The sequence below is a fragment of the Calonectris borealis genome, chromosome 15 (genome assembly GCF_964195595.1).
Source record: "Calonectris borealis chromosome 15, bCalBor7.hap1.2, whole genome shotgun sequence".
Lineage (NCBI taxonomy): Eukaryota > Metazoa > Chordata > Aves > Procellariiformes > Procellariidae > Calonectris > Calonectris borealis.
Genome location: NC_134326.1, coordinates 3,572,905 through 3,590,230, shown reverse-complemented (window position 1 = coordinate 3,590,230; position 17,326 = coordinate 3,572,905). Strand labels below are relative to the sequence as shown.

Here is a 17,326-nt window from a genome sequence, read left to right as displayed (position 1 = left end):
TAGTTTTCACATCGGGACAGAGAAAATAGTCAGACATGGGACAGAGATCTTGAGATCTCCTAGCTAGTTAGGAAACAGTGAAGAGGGGATGGCTATTATCTTTAAGAATAGGAGAAGTTAAGGATACCCCATGAAATTATTAGAAATCAGGTCTAAACCAGAAAGTTATACACGCTCATATAACATATTATTAAATTGTAGAACTTATTGCCAGAGGCTGTTGTGTAGGGTAAAAGTATAAATAAATTAAGAATTTCTGGAAGGCTGATGGGAAGCCAGTGTCCTGCCAAACAGAATTATGAAGGCTCATTCAACTGTTGAAAGCCAGGTAGAGGTACGAGGGAAGGACTCCGAGGCAGCTCAGTAGGACAATAAAGGCAATTTCTAGATCAGAACAGAGACGGTGAGTGAGAAACTGGTGTGCAGCCCACCAATAGCTCTTTCTGTGGTCAGTGGGACACCATGGAGAGAGAACCACAGCTGGGATCTCAGGAGTAGAAAGTGTGGTATACTCCAACATAGGCATTGGGGGAAGGAGAGGGGAAGGGAGGGAAAGAAATCCTGTGCAGAAATTTTAGGAAATGAGGGAGACTGATGATAGCCATAAAACAATAGCCATTGGCATAGGTAATGTCCAGAACATGGAAACAAGAAGCGGTGTTCGTAGGTCATGATCTTCAGCACCTCAGAGTTGACTGAATGAAGAAAATCCTAGAAGCCACTAGCAGTACAGCAGTTCCCAGGGCTTGTGGCTGGTTACGCTCCTGCAATGCTCCAGTGGTTTTTGAAGACTTAAATTGCTGACAGCCACATTCAGCCCAGCTTATCTCGCTCTGTCCAAACTCCCTGGGTTTCACTGACTAGCGGTATTTCAGCCATTACTGAAGGTGCACCTGGGATCCTGAATTCAATCAATAATGACCCAAACATGGTCAGTTTGGATGGATTGTCTCAGAGGAATAGCTAAAAAGATATGAAGGGCTGTGGAGAGTAAAGCTGGAGAACATCTCCAACCCTCTGGTATGGGACAGAACTGAGTTATGAATGTGGCTACCACTGTAGATAAGTTTAGTTTAGTATAAAGCTGTGTATAGTGGTCCCAAACTTTACTCTTTCAATTCTGCTTTCATTTTCCATTCTGTTTGGATATATTTTCATCATTCATTTTGTGCTTTAGAAGAATACTTGTTTCTGTTTTGAGTTACTCCTCTGGCTGTCCCCAGGGTCTTTCCGCCTGGCTCTTAAATGGTTGCAGGTATTTTCTGTGTGCTTAGGCAGCCATGAATTTGGCTCCACAGACCTCAGAAGGACTCGGAGTACTCTGGGAAGCAGTATTGCTCATCTGCAGGGTGCAAACTCAGGGAATAATGATTTAATTAGATTGGTAGCACTACTTAAAAGCAAAATTGGAATCTAATGCAGCTGTCTTTAAAATACACTTCAGTATTACATAAGAAGCCCATAATAACATCAGAAGTGGAAACCTTTAAATGAGGGTAAATTTGATGGCAACTTTTATATCCTTTATTGTAAAGCATGCCGAGCTGCAACATGGTAAAATCCATTAGTACTTTGGGGATCTTTTTTTTATTTTTTAAAGTTGGGAACTATTCATTAGCTCAAAGTGAAACTTACTGTAAGAATGTGCAAGTTCTGGTGGGGGTTGCTGTTGCTGATTGAGGAAGTACCACCCTCTCCTGGAACAACCCTGTGCCTCATGTCCATGAGCCTGGTAGAAAAACACTGCAGCCTCCTGCTCCTATGTGAAATTCCTGCTTTATTAAGCACTTCAACCAAAGACCGTGATTACAAGTGCATTTCTTCCAGTGCCAGTATGAGACTTAAGCACTTCGAACAGCCTTCTGTCCCCAGTGCCTTTGGATCACGATGAGGCTGCCCAGGAACCTGGGACAGAGAATGGGGCTGCCTAAAAAATACTTTTCCCAAAACAGGGCTATCCTTACCTGGGATCCACCTTGATCCACTGTTGTTTGTAGCCCCAACACAGTTTTACTGTCACAACCGTGGGGCTGTCACAGGAGCTTCTTATACTGGCACAGCCTCTGAAAGGAAAAGATTTGTAATTACACGCAAAAAGGAGAGTGCTCTGAGTAATCTCAGAGCTTTGGTATGCATATGTATGTTCTTCAGTCTCTGGGTAGGGATGATCTGCTTTACATGAGTACTTGTCACCATAGCAGGACTTTGAGCTTGCTGCCTGATGCTCCGTTTGAATTCCGTGACCGCAGGAGTGTTCCTAGCATTTCTTGCCTTTTCTGACCTAGAAAATATTTACTTATTTCTTATAAATCAGAACTGCTATCCCTGGAAAAATTTAATAAAGTATTTTGGTGCCTGTCAGGGAGTTGCCAATGGAAATCAGGGTCAAAACGGTAGCGTGGTTCTGGACTTAATTAGATAGGCTGCTTTTTTGGGGAGAATTTATTTTAGAGAGTTAGACACTGGGGAATTTTCTGCATTGAGTTATGAAGAAAACAGCTTTAAAATTTGTTTCTGCGTTTCCTAGAAAATGAGTTTTCTACACGGTTTTGGATTGTTCAGCCAAATGTCTCTGTTTTTTCATGATATGTTTCACAACATATTTGTTACGTCCAGACATAGAATGTTAGAATTAATCAAAACTGAAATATTTATGGAGAAAGCCATTTCACGTCCATCTCTGTCATGAGACTGGCTGCTCTGATAGGGATTAGAGGTTGTTACACTAATGACTTAGACTTTTGTCTCATTGCCAGAGCAGTTTCCCAATTTAGAACCTTTTCTTCTGATTAATATTTGTATTCCTCCCACAATTCCTCTTCTTATAGGAACTCGTACTGGGAATTATTCCAGACCTACATAATGTCTCTGAAATCTTTTTATCCCTCTGTTTGCTGATCAGTGAAAAGGATTTTAATGCCAGGTTAGGTAATCGAGATAAATCCTAACTTCATCTAACTTTATCCCTCGACCATGTCTTGGATATTCTAGAAACATTTTTTGTGATCCATAAATAAATTCACATAGGATTTTGATTAATCTTTTTTTTGCTCTTCTTTTTTCAGCGAAGCCTCATTACATTAAATGGGAGATCAAACAGAGTGTATTACAGCTTCCACTATGCACTAGCTTGTTTAGTGCAACACTTTTTTGGGGATTGAAAACATCAGTAAGTTCCAAAGACAAAGTTTTGTGCACAGCTGGGCAGGTATAATGTGTTTTGGTACTATCCTGAAGCAGTAATGGCTTCTAGTACCTGATAATGCTTTCTAGCCCCATTCAGTTGTTTGAATTAGCTTACATAGTGGTGCACAATATACACTGATTTAATTCACTTCACGACTAACTGCGACTTGTTTCAGAGAAGAGGGAGTCAAGCTTGTTTAAAGTAGGTCTCTTGCTGGCACTTGAAGCCAGCAAAGGCGTGGATGCCTGTGCCGTTTGGGAGAGGTAGGGCTCCTGGCTCGGAGAGCCACATCACAGCGCTGCACTCCTGAGTGCTGCTCCCTGAGCTTCTGTGTGCCCGTTTGGGACTTTTCATGGCCACAAGCCGGCCACTTCTCATGCACAGTCACTGGAGAAGTACACACCTAAGGAAAAGCTTCACAAAAATCTACATCCTGGTTAGAAAACTATCTGACCTTGCCTGTGGGCAATAACAGGGAGCAGGGCTTGAGCCCATACCTCTTTATTCTTTTTCATTTGACTCTCTGAACTCCAGCAGAAGGTTTCAAGCTAACCCAGAAGTCAAAGTTTTCTTACCAAGAAGAAAACTTCAGTCTGAGTGACTGCCTAGTGACAACACTGTACCTCAGAGCCATCAGGTTAAATGAGCCTGGGAAAGATGGGGGCTCCAGTTCGTTAGGAGAACTGAACTCCATGTTATCCTTGACCGTCCGAACGATAGACAGGATGGGAAAAAACCCTCCCTTGCTTTGACCCAGAGTTGCTCTTTCCTCTGATGGTTCATTGATTCCCTTTGCTTCCCTTCTCATTTAATAGATTTTTATAAGTTGGGCATTTACAGATCTGCTGCTATTAACATTCAACGTCAGTGGACCCGAGAGCTTCTCTGCCAACTATGCTGGAGCTTCTGAGCCTGCTGATTTAAAAATGTTCATTGCTGATAGATTCTAACATCTCTCTCAGTTACTAATAGACTGGAAAGTATTTCATCATCTTCAAGCAATGAAAGCAAATCATCCTTCTTTCCAAATACTGAATAAAAGTCTGTTTCAACACTTCTGCATTTTCTGCATAATCCTTCACAATTCTCTTGTCTGCACTGAGCAGTGACCCTGTACTGTTGCTAGGATTTCTTTTGCAAACACAACTTTCTTGTGCTAAGCTCTGTCAGCCATGGATTTTATTCTGAGGTTTCTTTGTTTCGTGCTTCTGTTCATGTAGGTCAGGAGTTTTCCTGGCTATTGATTTACAACTAGTTATATGCAGTACTAATGTTTGACATCTCTGTCTTTGTTTTTCTTTGCTGATATCACTACCAAACTTTAGCCACGCGAGTCAATTGTTTTAAGATTTCATGTTAAGTGTCTGACTCAATCAGATATTTTTCACATTTTTTAAAGTGTCAGGTAAAATGGCAAAAGGATTAGGAAAAAGATACCATTTTCCCAGTGTTTTAAATACATACATATATCTTTGTAATATATGTTTAATATTTAATATATATAAATAAAAACCCCAATGGCAATGCCATATTGTCCACTTGTGACAAGCTACAGTTTTAATATTTGAATTAAGGGCTTGAAATTTAGGAAAGGAATAACCCCAGCGAAAGATGTGCATTTTTTCTTTTCCTTTGAAATCTGACATGTCCTGCGTCTCTCACCATGTCAGTCTATGTATGTTCAGCTGAGACTTGCCAGCGTTCAGCTATGTATTCCATACAGACCTTGTCCAACAGCAAGCACCACTCCTGGCTTCAGGCACGAGCAAGATTTTACCTGCAGAGCACAGCAGAGGAGCCGGTACGTGCCAGCAGACCTCAGAAGCAAGGCAGGTGGGAGGACTTAGAAGGTAAACAGATGTAAGGTAGGAAGAGAAGCAAAAATAGCTGGACAGGCGCAGGTGGGGCCAGGGAAAGTCTACAGGATAGAGGTGGAAAGATCAGTGCTTGTTCAAGTGTGTTGCCTGTTAAGAACGTGGAATGGAGCCCAGCACCACGCAGTGCCTCCTGTGCAGGTCTGGCAGCAAATACATGAAACCACCAGCACAGCTTGTGCATTCAGACTCAGCCTGCTTAAGGTCTTTATAAAGGATGACAACATCATGCTGTTATCAGTAACCTCATTATTTGTAGATACCAGGCCACAGAAGGGGATGAGGATACCAGAATGCTGTCGTCTTCAGCAGCAGTATCTGGGGAAGAGCTCTGTCAAGGAAGGGCTACCTGTGCTCCCTCCATCTGGAGAGGCATCCTGATACAACATCAGCAGGGCTGGAGGTAGGGCAAGCAGTAAAAGAGGGCTCACAGATTATGGCACGATCACTGAAGTTCAGGTGGCAAATCTGTCCTCTTTCAAAAGCTATTCATGCTCCCCAGACTTTTGTATACCTCGTGCTTCAATCACCATATATCAGAGATCCTCGTTCTTTTATCAAAGCTGTTCACGCCAGCCTCCTCACACCGCTATGCTGTCCCTGGATGGAGTATATGGGCAGGTAAACATGCAGAATACATGCATGTAGAGATACATGCATGCAGCTACTCCTGTATGAACTAATAAGCAGTGCAGCAGCTGTACTGCTGTATCCTCTCTCTCTGTTCACTTATGTTTGCTTTGGACTGTAAATTGCTGTGACCACAGGCTATTAACTGACAATCCAGAAAATTATCCAGGAAAAAAATATATATTTATCCTATGCTGTAAAGTTATTCCATAGCACCCACTACAGGTCACAAGATGTGAGCAGAGGGAGTCCAATGGCACTTTGATTTGTCTGAGTAGGATGTTTTTTGTGTTCTTTGTAACTTAAAGCCCAGTTTCTTTTCTCATAACTACAGTTACAGCACTTTCAATCTGAAGGGCTTTTCCTTAGTGAACCTTTCTCTTGTACTCGCACCACTGTATCTCTTAATTTTCATTATTAGCAGATGGAGCATGAGTCCCAGTTCTTTCCTTCCATCCTTCCTGCCAAGAGGTCTCTGGTGCCTAGGCATATTTTGTGGATACTTTATCTTGCGCTACTTTTCTTCCAGTGATTTTGATTAATTTTATCCATGTACATAAAATTATTTTGTGAGTGACACTTTCCATTAAAAAAATTATGTTGAAAGTTAGTTTTACTAACCTGATTCCAGTGAAAATATTTCATGCTCCTTTTTTTCAAATTTGAACTTCATTATTATTTTTCTGTAATCTACTTTTAATTGTAAGTACACAGCATTCTGCTAGTTCACGCGGATCCAAATGACACAAGGTTGCTCTGGAGTGCTCCAGCGAGTGTCTTCTGGGGAATATTGAAATTCCATGGAAACAACATGAGAACCATTATCTGAAACAGCCTCTTCAGGCAAACCATATGGGGTGAAATATTCTGTACTGCTTCGATAATCCACGCACAGATATGTTCACTGGTAACTCTGCAGTAAGCATCAGTCATTTGCTTTGTGCAGTATTAATGAGCCATTTCAATAGACAGCAGGTTTCAACTATATTTGCTGCATATTCATGTTTCCTTCCAGTTGTTTCAAAACTCTTTCCACTAGATTAACTAGAAAGTCTCATTTATTCTGTCAAGTGCTGGGGTACCAAAGACGTGGGCCATCCTGTCCTTCCCAGTCTCAGCCAGCGTTTGGAAGAGAGACGGTGTACTAGGCACGCTGCCTTTGCTGAGCCTTCCTCCAGCGGGGAGCCTTTGCTGCTGCTTCCACCACTGTTTGCTGGGGCTACTTCTTTCTGTGCACGTAAAACCTCCTTATTGCTTTCTGGTTCATCTGTCATCCAGGGGTTGTGGTTGTTAGCAAGCAATGGAGCCTTAAGACACTTTTTGCAGATGGGCACACATTATTATGGTGGAGGAGTGAGAATATTGAAAACCCAGAATAGGGAGCACAGAGGGAAGAGTTGTACGTTTTGACTAGGCTGATTTGTGCTGTGCCCGTTAAGCATCTCTCTGTGATGCTGTTGTGATATGGTCAGGGGAGCTGAATCACTCCAGACAGAGTACCTACAGAGCCTCCCCATGCATGAATACAGCATTTTCCGTGGGGCAGAAAAATTCAAAAAAATTCAGAGACAAGTTTTGAGAACCATAATGCACACAGAAGCCTCTGTGGGGGCACTGAAAGCCAAACAGAGGGCTCTGGTTAGTACTGAAAACCACACGGAAGGCTTCAGGGTGCAACAAAAGTCACCTGAAATTTAAGAAATACTTTAAATTGCTCCCTTTTCTCTTTGTGAGCATTTGGAAACACAGTCCTTCCTTAATCTTAGTGCCCGGTTCTGATAGCTACATGGAGCTTAACCTGGACAGCAGCTTAAAAAAAAAATCATTAAAAAAAAAAAATTAGTAAGGTTACTTACAGGTCTTTCTACAGAAAGACACTCACACCACAAGTCTTGAACTAACCACATCCCAAGCAAAGGAACTTCCTTATTTAAACAGAACCACAAGGATAATTAAAAGGGGTAGGAGGTTGCCAGCACCAGACTAGTTTGGCTGGTAGGTGTGGAGGGGAAAAAAAGAGGGTTTTTTAACTGCAGCTCTGTTTTTTATGCTACATCTGTTTTACCGAAAAACAGAGTAGAAAGTGAGCACATGATTCATCCAGCAGGACAGAGCCAGCAGTGCTGTGGTTGAGGAGAGGTGAAAGATGGCAGCCGAGGGTGGAAGCAGCAGCCGCATCCTCGAGCCGAGCTCGTTGCTGTGATTGTGCCAGGGCTCCTGGGGGAAGAGCCGGGCTGGCTCAGTGCTGCTGAGCCTCTGGAGCTGGAGAAGAGCTACAGGTGAGGGGTGTTTTTCCTTCTTTTTTTGGGAATGATCTTCTGAAGGGAAAGAACAAAGACTAATGGCTAGCACAGATGTCTGTGAGTCTGTCCTGCGCCCTTTCAAGTCCTTGTGTTTCTTTTTGTGTGTTGTTAGAAGCAAGTTTTATTGTATTGCCTTTTCCTCCTCTGTAAAAAGTGAACCGATAACATTGCACCATCTCACCTCCAAGGTCTTGCTGGCTGGCTCCTTTTCTCACATCAATCGATGCCCTACCCTGAGTTTTCACTGCCCCTCCGGAGCAGGTACAGCATCAGGTGGCTGTGCTGGTCCTTTTGTTTCTGTGTCTGGAAATTGCAGTAATTTTAAGTATCTGCCCTTGGAGCTGGAGCAGCTTCTCTGTTCCCAGGGGCAGACATCCCTCTGCCTCAGCACAGGCTCCTCCCCGGGGCTGCTGGGATGGAGGGCAGTTGCAAGGGCTTTTGCATCCTGTGCTGGGATGTGGGGCACACTCTTCCCGGCTGAGGCTCTTTGGCCCCCTCACCTTTTCCTCCAGGGTTTGTCTCCGGGTGCTGCAGAGGTGCCTGGTCTCCGCAGTATGCTTCAAACGTGCTGGTGCAGCGTGCAGGGGCTGTACTGCTGGGGTTTTGGGGGGGCTGCAAAGTGATTGCCGGTGTGTCACTCTTCCAACTTGACTCAGGAGATGGGGAGTTTCATTCCTGTGTGTGTGATCGCTTGGTTCCCCATTAGGGTCTGTGGGCGTTTTGGATCGCAAGGATGTGTGGCAGAGAGGAGGGTGGATGAGCAGGCGTGGGGGATGTCTGTGTCACCAGCCTCTGGCCCCCAAAGGGCTGTGGGTCCGGTTCCCGAGACGGGAATGGAGCCACCACGGGCAGCATTGCACTGGGGTGGGAGAGCTTCTGGTTGCTGGGGCTGAGCCTGCAGCACCCGGGCCCGTCCCCTGCGCTGGTGTGCGGAGACCCACAGAGGGTGGCTGGAAGCAGGGGGCCTGTGGGCACAAGGGTGCCGATAGCTGGGGGGGATCCCTGTGCGAGGGCTGAGATGTGCAGCCGTTGGCCCTTGCACAAAAAACCCCCGAGCGTGGCTTCTGGAGGAAAAGGAGAGAGAAAGTGAGTGCCTGTTCTTGTCCTGGTGCGGGGATGATTTGGGGTCCCTGTGCATATCCCCCATGGGTCTGTGGGACAGGGTGCCTGGTGGGCATGCTGCTCTGCGCAGGGCACAAGAGATGTGCCATCAGATGGGACATTCCCTGTCAGGCAGGGCATTTTGGGAAGCTGCTGAGATTTTGGGCTCTTCCCCAGCAGCGAGCCAGTTCCCAAACAGCATTTGTTAGGTTGGAGTTTGCAGGGCGGGAGACTGACCTGGGACCTGGGGCGTTGGAGAGACCCATGTTGGTCTGATTCTGCCCTCATTTACTCGCGAGGAGCTTTCCTTTCAGCGGAGATGATGCTGTTTTGCCGCAATGAAGCATCAGAAGACGCGGGCGAGGAGCACAGCCCTGAGGATATGGGGAGCAAGGGAGGATGTGGGCATGGGAGGAGGTGTCAGATAAGTGTCCCCAAGTGGTGCATGACCAAAGCTAAACCCCGAGGAGGCTTTGGGGGCCTGTGTACCCCATTCCTGGTGGGTTGGTTTTGCCTTGGGCTCCGATCCTGCAAGGAACCTGCCCTGGCTGGGGGAGGCAGCCCCAGAAAGCAGCACAAGGGATCAGTTTCAGGGAGTTTTATTTGTTCTTTGCTCTCCGCTTTCTCTGACCTCCAGCGCTGGGATCTGCAGTGAAAGTGGGATCTGTGGTGAAAGTGAGACCCGTACCAGATGGGATGTAGGCTCCAGGGGAGCTACAGGGAGCTCACGGCAGAGAGGGCCATGTCCACGGGAGGTGCCCAGAGAGCCACCGGCCACACAGCACTGACATCTGAGGTAGTTTTTAACATGACTTTAAACTGTGCGATTCACTTCGCAGACACCACCTTCCCTTGCTGCAGAGCAAAACTCTTCACACCAGAGCAGCCTCACGCGCCGTCCCTGGGGTGAGTCCTGGTTCCTCTCCCCTCCCTTCTCCTGGAGCAGGTCCAGCTCTCATCCTGCCCTTCTGCTTCAGACCAACTCATTGGCGAATGGCTTAACAAGATGTGTCCCTGCGTCCCGTCCCCGTGCAGATGGCTGTGAGACCGTGGGTCCTGCCCTTACCTCACTCCTGCGTGATGGGACTGATAATCCTGAGGGCCCACAGAGCACATGGGGGGTCCTGGGGCCACCAATGCACACAGATTTCAGGGGCAGGGGAGCACCAAAAAGCAGATTGAAAGCTCTGGGGCACCCCGAAAGGCACACCAAGGCCCCTGAGGGCACTGTTGGAGCAGAAGGACAAACAGAGCAGCGCCGGTTTCCCTGTCACCTCTCCAGCTAGCTAGGGAGCCGCAAAAGCAAACCGAGAGATTGAGGGAGGCAGAGGGATTCAGAGCAGTGACAAGCAGACGGAGGGATTTGAGGGGCCCTGGTGGCACCAAAAACCATGTGCAGAGATGTTGGGGGGCACCATAAAAGAACAGGAGCTTCTGGGGACACTGGAGGGGCACCAAAATCAAATTAATAGCAGGTGTAAGAGACCTGGTTCTTTTTTTTCAGCAGAAGGAGTCCTGTATCTGTCCTTTCGCCTCCATGTGCTGGCATCCAGGTTTCAGATGAATTTCATGGTGCGTAAGCATCCCGAGAGAATTTCCTTCTTGTTCGCGCTACGGAAGAGAAACGCTCCCGTTTCCACTTGGATCTTACAATGGCTTGTCAGTGACAAAACATTCCCAAATCCTCTCATTTATCAAATGGCCAATCCTGTTAACAGCTTAAGAAACATAATTACCTGCAATCTCTTCTGCTATTCATTTTATGCCTACACTTCCCTCTCTCTGGCAGCTTACCAGCAGGCAAGTCAAGAGCTGAAGCACGGCTGCAGCCGCGGAGCACTTCAGCAATGCAATTTCCTCTAATCACCTGCACAATGATCGCAGGAGTTTTGCCTCCCTGTTTGTAGCAGCAAGAAGCAGGTGAGTGAGGAAGGCACATGGCCAAAAGCATCGGCTAACACGCCACCAGTCGTGTGTAGGTTTCCAAGCACAGCTACATTTTAAGTGCTGTTCCATCCGTATGGTGGGAACATCGTTGATTAGGATCTGCTTTTGGGGCACAAGAAATCACGGCCAGATTTACTTGTCTGGGAGATACATGTGAGCAGAGCTCTGAGGAAAGCAGCAAGAGAGGCTGGTGCAGGCTTGGGTTCTGGAAATGGCTGAGCGCGCTTCATCGGGAAGAAAGCAGGGCCTGACGCATCAGCGAGCTGGTGAACTAATGGGGAAATCGGGACCAGGTGGAGACAGTGTGAACTCCTGAGTATTGCATTGCTAAAACAGGCTGATTTTACCTTACTTCACGGTGCATTTACAACTTGTGAGAGACTTCACATTGGCTCATTTGGATGAAATCTCAGGGAGGATTTAGAAGAGCGTTGTTTTCTGGCTGGAGATCTGTTTAAATGTTGTCTACGTATGAGTAGACTCTTGAGTCAAAGAGAAACCCCTAGGATCACCATAGCTTCCCCTACAGCTTGGGGACTAGAAAATTCCCACGTCTGTCCTACCTATGCCGGCTCCTGAGGAAACTGCCTTTTGTGCCTTAAAATCTTGTACTAGCCTGACATTATCATTGTACATTTAACTGGCCAAGACATGCTTCTGTCTACACTCTCTGTTTAGACCTGCCTTCAGTTCTGAAGGATTTTTCTTATGCCTACTCTACTCCTTTTTTCAACCATATCAGCTATTTTGGATCCTTGGTGTTTTGGATAAATGATATACATTTCTTCTGACACGTTTGTATGTTATTTTTAAGCGGTTTTTTATGCTGCTTGCCAACATTTTATCCTTACAGTTCTTTGAATTTTGTATTAAAAAACACTATGAACAAACTGTACACAAATCAGAAGATCTTTTTTTAAAGTCAGACATCATCTTAGGGGATTTGGGGCTTTTTGATCTTGCTAAGATACTGAATTCAAGTATATTTTGGTCACTATTATAGAATAATCCTTTCTTAATAGCGATTTGAACCTCAAATGCCGAATTTGGCCAGAACTGCCTGAAGAACTGCTTTTCCCATTGAAAATAGTTTAAACCACTTCTCAAAATTCAGTCACTTAAAGTGACTGAATTTCAATACGGCCCAAACACCACCCAGGGCCAGGCGCCAAAGAGCTTGGCTGGCTCTGGGCTACCTGCCCAGAGCTGTGCGCTGCTTGGGAACAGCAAGGAGTTGGATAAGAAACTATCCGAGTCTTGAGGAGGACTGAAGCAAGCTCACTTCTTTTGTTTAACAAGTTATAATACATACATAGGGAAATTACGATCTGCAAATGAGTTAACTGTACCTAAAGAAAGTGAAAACTGCCCCAATAAAAAAAAGCAGGACAGCTGTGCTTTTATACAAGAACTTGCTATTTCTTTTATGGCATTTATTTCAAATCATGCAAACCCTTCAGAGCAGGTCTAATGCCTGGTGGAGTTCTCCAACCTAAATGTCTCGTTGTCAGTGTAAGAAACGAAGATAATGTAATTTGAATGCTGGATGCAACAACGTAGGCTGCTCTTGAGGCTGATTCTTCTTGCTCCAAATGGGAACGATGGCTCCAGACTCACCGGAACAGACTGAAAAGCAGACGTCTCATTTGTGAGGAAATGGCCAATATCTCAGCTTTTCTCCCACCATTTGTTTCTTCCTGGAAAGAAAATACGAAACAGTTGCATAAAGACACTGCTATTTCAAAGCAAATTTTAAAACATTTCTGATTTGCAAATGGCATTTCAGCGTTTTCATGAGAATAAAATGCTACTATGATGCTGAGTTTAAATATTTCATTCCAGCTCACTGAAAAAACTTAAAATCTTATTGTAAGTCGTTTGGACATAAAAGTGTGCTTCTCTGTGGTGCCCGTAGCTTAGACATCTCCAGCTTCAAGCGCAGCTGCAGGAGCCCTCCCTGCTCATGGCTGATCAAAGGCAAACCACGCTGGCACCCGCGAACCGCCGCTCGTCCCCAGCACCCAGCCCAGGAGAAAAAACGGATCCTGAACCTCCCGAGTGCTTCTTCCCTAGGGGCGATGCCATCTATGAAAAATACACTTTGCTGTTGTAACCCTACTGTGAAAAGGTTGAGCGAGTTTAGCAAACAAAAATACTTTACCTTGGTTCAAGTCGTGCTGAAACAAAGCATTAGCCAGCGCTGACTGCTCAATTAAAGAGTTTGTTGTGCAGCCTTTGGAGAGGAAAATGCTGAAAAAAGGATTTCAGGGAGCATACATATTGTGTGGAGAAAACGTTTCATGAGAAATTTTCCAAACCTCCCTGCAATTCCCGTGCGCTGCCGTTCCCCAGCATGCAACGTGTGCGTTGTCCTGAATTTGGAGGACGGCTTATGGCTGCGTGTGACTGTGCTGTGACAACTACCAGGATGCACGTGGGACTGCAGGGGGATACGTTTTATTTAATTCCATGTGTAGTCCCGATGTGGGAGCAAGGAGCTGTTGTTCCCCTCCTGGAGGATTGAGCGCATCTTTTTTGGGAGATGCTGGCTCTCCTCTTCCTGAGTGAGGGGATTTAACCCCAAAATACCCATTGCCACCCTGCTAACGGGAGTGGTGCTGCTTTACCTGTCAGCGCCAGCACTCCGCTGTGGGAACTGGTCCATTGTGTCCCAGTGTTGCAACTGAACTAGCGATGCTGGCTGTGCACTGGGACGCCCAGCTTCTTGTCTTTATTCCCTTGCTCCTTGCAGTCACGTGCCGTGCTAATTTTGCTGGGCCTGAGATCTGCGATGACACCATGGTGGCAGCTCTCCCGGGGTCTCTGAGGACCTGTTTTGGGACGCCGAGCATCCTGACTCCATCACGCGACTGCGTGAGCCCACGCCTCTGCTCGATGAGACGCTTGGATATTTCTTGTGGTGTTTGTGCCCTTGATAACACCCTGATCCACGGGGTGGGCACAGGGCTGAGCCTGCGGACGCCTAAGTCATGGCTGCGGGTGTCCCAGAGCAGGACACATTCTGGGGCGTGTTACAGGAGAGGACAGGGTTACTTGCTGTCTCGCCACACGGCTCCAGGCAGCCACCAAACAGCCTTACAGAGGCTCCTGTAAGCACCAGCGTGTTCTGCATCTCCATCATTCTCGCTGAGTAGCTTTGACGGCTCTTGATGCGTGTGAGTGAGGCCCCATCCAGCACAGAGGGAGGGTGCAAGCAAGTGGAAGTCAGAGCTTATGTTTGCCACTGATAAATGTATTAGTCTTTAAAGTGGAATTTAAACTACAACCCTTTTTCAGGCACCTCGGCACTCCATTATTTTGCAGGCCTTGTAGGGGAATGTGATTTTGCCTTTTAACTGGAGTGTATCTTATGCTAAGCAGTGAGATTAAGCGTAGGGATCCAAAAGAAGTTGCTGAATGGCAGAATTGCCTTTATAAATAACATTAATAATTTATCCGATCCAGGGGTTTTTTGGGTAAATGAAATACCTGCCTCTGTATAAAGCCCACTGAATAGGAACACATCTCCGCTTTTATGAGGCTTGGATTAAAGAAGGGAAATGCTAAGGGGCTTATCTTCGCTTCAATTTGCAGCCCTTCCGGCTAATGGCAAACTCATTTAAGAAGCTCCTGTGTTTGTGCCAACGCTGCCTTTATTCTCGGTGCCGGAGCTTGGCTGCATTTCTCGCCGCAGCGCTGGAGAGAGCGGAAAGGAAGCAGTTTGTTTTCTTGACCTCAGATTACCAGACAAAAGCTACCGAGAACAATTTTCCTTGGAGTCCTCCCTATTACGAGTTGCTTAAAGCGTCTGCACAGCAGCTGCCGAGAAGCTGGCGGTCCGGGGACCCCACATGTGAAAGAGGAGAGGGCTGGTGGCTGAACGGGGATGACTCGAAAGAGCATCTGTCATCTTTCTTCTGGGACGCCTGCATCCTCCTGCACGGACAGTCGTGAAATGGCAAAATTCATCCTCCGCAAAGCCCACGAGCTGTCACTTCTCAGCTCTTCTTTTATGCTGGTAAAAATCAATTGCTTCAAAGTTCACTGAAGATGAAGGCAACATTTGCTTTCCATTCAGAGCTAAGCGGGCCCTCTTTGGGAGCAAATGCTCTCAAAAGGGAGAATAGCAAAAATCAGCAGAAAAATTCTCTGAATAATTTGCACTAGGAAAGGAAAAAGCAATTTGCTCCCAGTTATTCCACAGACAAAAGTATGAATAAAAAATTCATGAGCTATTTACCCTGCCTGGACTGTTTGCACGAGTTTTATGCTATTCCAGTTTTGCTTCACCAAACCCCAAAGACCTTATCACTGGATCCTCAAGGCACTTAAAGAAAGCATGGGGTTTTTTTTGCATGCTGGATCAGCAGGGACCAAAAGCAGAGAAGACAGAAGGGGTCCTAAATCTGAACCACGCTGATGCTTGTGTGTGCATTGACCTGGATCAGAGACCCAGACTCTGGCCGGCCAACTCTACCAGCACAGAAATTCTATCCAAAATAGTGTTACGAGCTCGGGTGCTTTGCATTCAGATAGTGAGGCTGTGGCAAAGGCACGGTGGGTATTTACAATCTGCTTTAGAAAAACCTGATACATGTCATTAGCTATTCTGTTGTAAAGGCAGTTTATGTTACCCACATCTGCTGCTTTAGGGGCCCAGCCAGACAGCTGGCGCTGCTCAAAATGCCAAAGAGAAAGGAGGATGAAGACCTCGTAAGCTTTATCAAAAACCACCAAAAAGTCAGGAGATTTGGGGATTATGCCATGTAATTACATTACCTTAAGAAAAAAGTTTACAGAAAATTTCCTGTTTTGTGTTGCCAGCGCTTTTCAGCCATTAGTAACACATAACTTCTCATTGTCTTTTCTCAAGGCACAGATGGGCTAATTTTCAGCTACCTGATAATTACACATTGTTTGAAACTGTATCAAAAGCTTCTGTTCCTGCATTCCTCCAGCAGCCATTCTTACAGCTCACAAAGTCCATTGATTTGGGCTTGCAAGGGTCCCCATCCATCAGTCCCTCCGCCCATCCGGAGGACCAGGAGCAGGGCGGCAAAGCCTCCACGCTCACACGCAGGCTTCATAGGCTGCTTGTACAGATTTGCACCATTTCCAAATTGGTTGGAGTGACTGAAGCTCCACCAAAAGCATCTTCTCGGCTCGATGCCAGTATCCAAGGTTAATGTGGGATAATGCTGCATAAAAATGTTTCTACTTAAATACACATGGGATGCTGATATCATGGGGAAATTAAGGATAAACCAACATGAGATGCTAGAAATCAACATGACAAAGGTTTAGTCTCAATTTTCCTTGGGCAAGGAGCTGTCCTTGGGCAAAGCTGTGGACTGCCAAATTGGAAAAAGGCAGCCCATCGGCTGTATGGAGAGGAAGGTTGACAGCCCCTCCTCTAAAGCCATAGTGGAGGCTGGAGAAACCTCCTTCTCCTTTGATCCCTCCTCTTCGGGAGTGGATACTCTGATAGTTGAGCTCCGATTGTTTTTAGAGGGTGTTTTCTCAGCTGGTTCAAGGCTGTCCAGTGGGAAAATGCAAGAGGCCTCACTTGTGTTTTCTGCTTCCCCATCATCAGCTACGCCTGTTGCCGTATCAAAGAAGGAAATTAAATTGGGTTGACATGACTGGTTCTTGACAAACCCATGTTCTTTGATTTTATTCATCATTTTACATCTTACAAGTTGCTCATTTAAGACTTTCTTCCAGCCTCTTTCAGGGAATTGAGATTAAGATGATTATTCAATTTTTTAAACTTTTTTTTTTAAAGTATACTCTTTAAAGAGGGGTGCTTCTCTCACCTCCAGGGACCTCTACGCCTTCATAAATTTTGAAGATAACCACCAAGGGTTCAATGTTTTTGGGTGCATTTCATCAGATCCTCTCATTTTGAATACATTTGACACATCCAAATGGCTTTAAACTTCTTTCCTTATGCTGGCCTTCTCCACAGTTCCCTTCAAAGCCTGTTTCGTTAACTTTCATTCACAATTAACCTCTTTATAAAGACTGAAACAAGGGAGACGGGGCAAATTCCTGCTTTGAAAGCTCAGTCTGTTCTCCTTCTCCAGACACATACGCCCCTACACATCTTGCTGTTCTTATTTTACATCTAATTTATTTGCACACCCTTGCTGGTTGCCTCCGAAACCTTGTGCGCGCAGACTTAGCCACTCTCACGCTGTGAACCGCTGTTCTCCCTCCAGGCACGTGCCCGTTTCGACTTTCTATACGATTTCTTTCCAGCTTCCAGACCCTGCTGCCGCCGT

The 17,326-nt window shown here is 45.8% G+C and overlaps 1 long non-coding RNA gene across 1 annotated transcript in view; it reads left to right on the top strand.

Annotated features, from left to right (window-relative positions):
- LOC142088586 (uncharacterized) overlaps nucleotides 1–15,423 on the top strand; it is a 39,137-nt gene extending 23,714 nt beyond the window's left edge. Inside the window, exons 9-11 of the long non-coding RNA XR_012675876.1 lie at nucleotides 5,321–7,970; nucleotides 9,733–10,001; nucleotides 10,600–15,423. This is a non-coding gene — a long non-coding RNA (uncharacterized LOC142088586). The remainder of the gene's footprint in view (nucleotides 1–5,320; nucleotides 7,971–9,732; nucleotides 10,002–10,599) is intronic.
- Nucleotides 15,424–17,326: the final 1,903 nt, after the last annotated feature.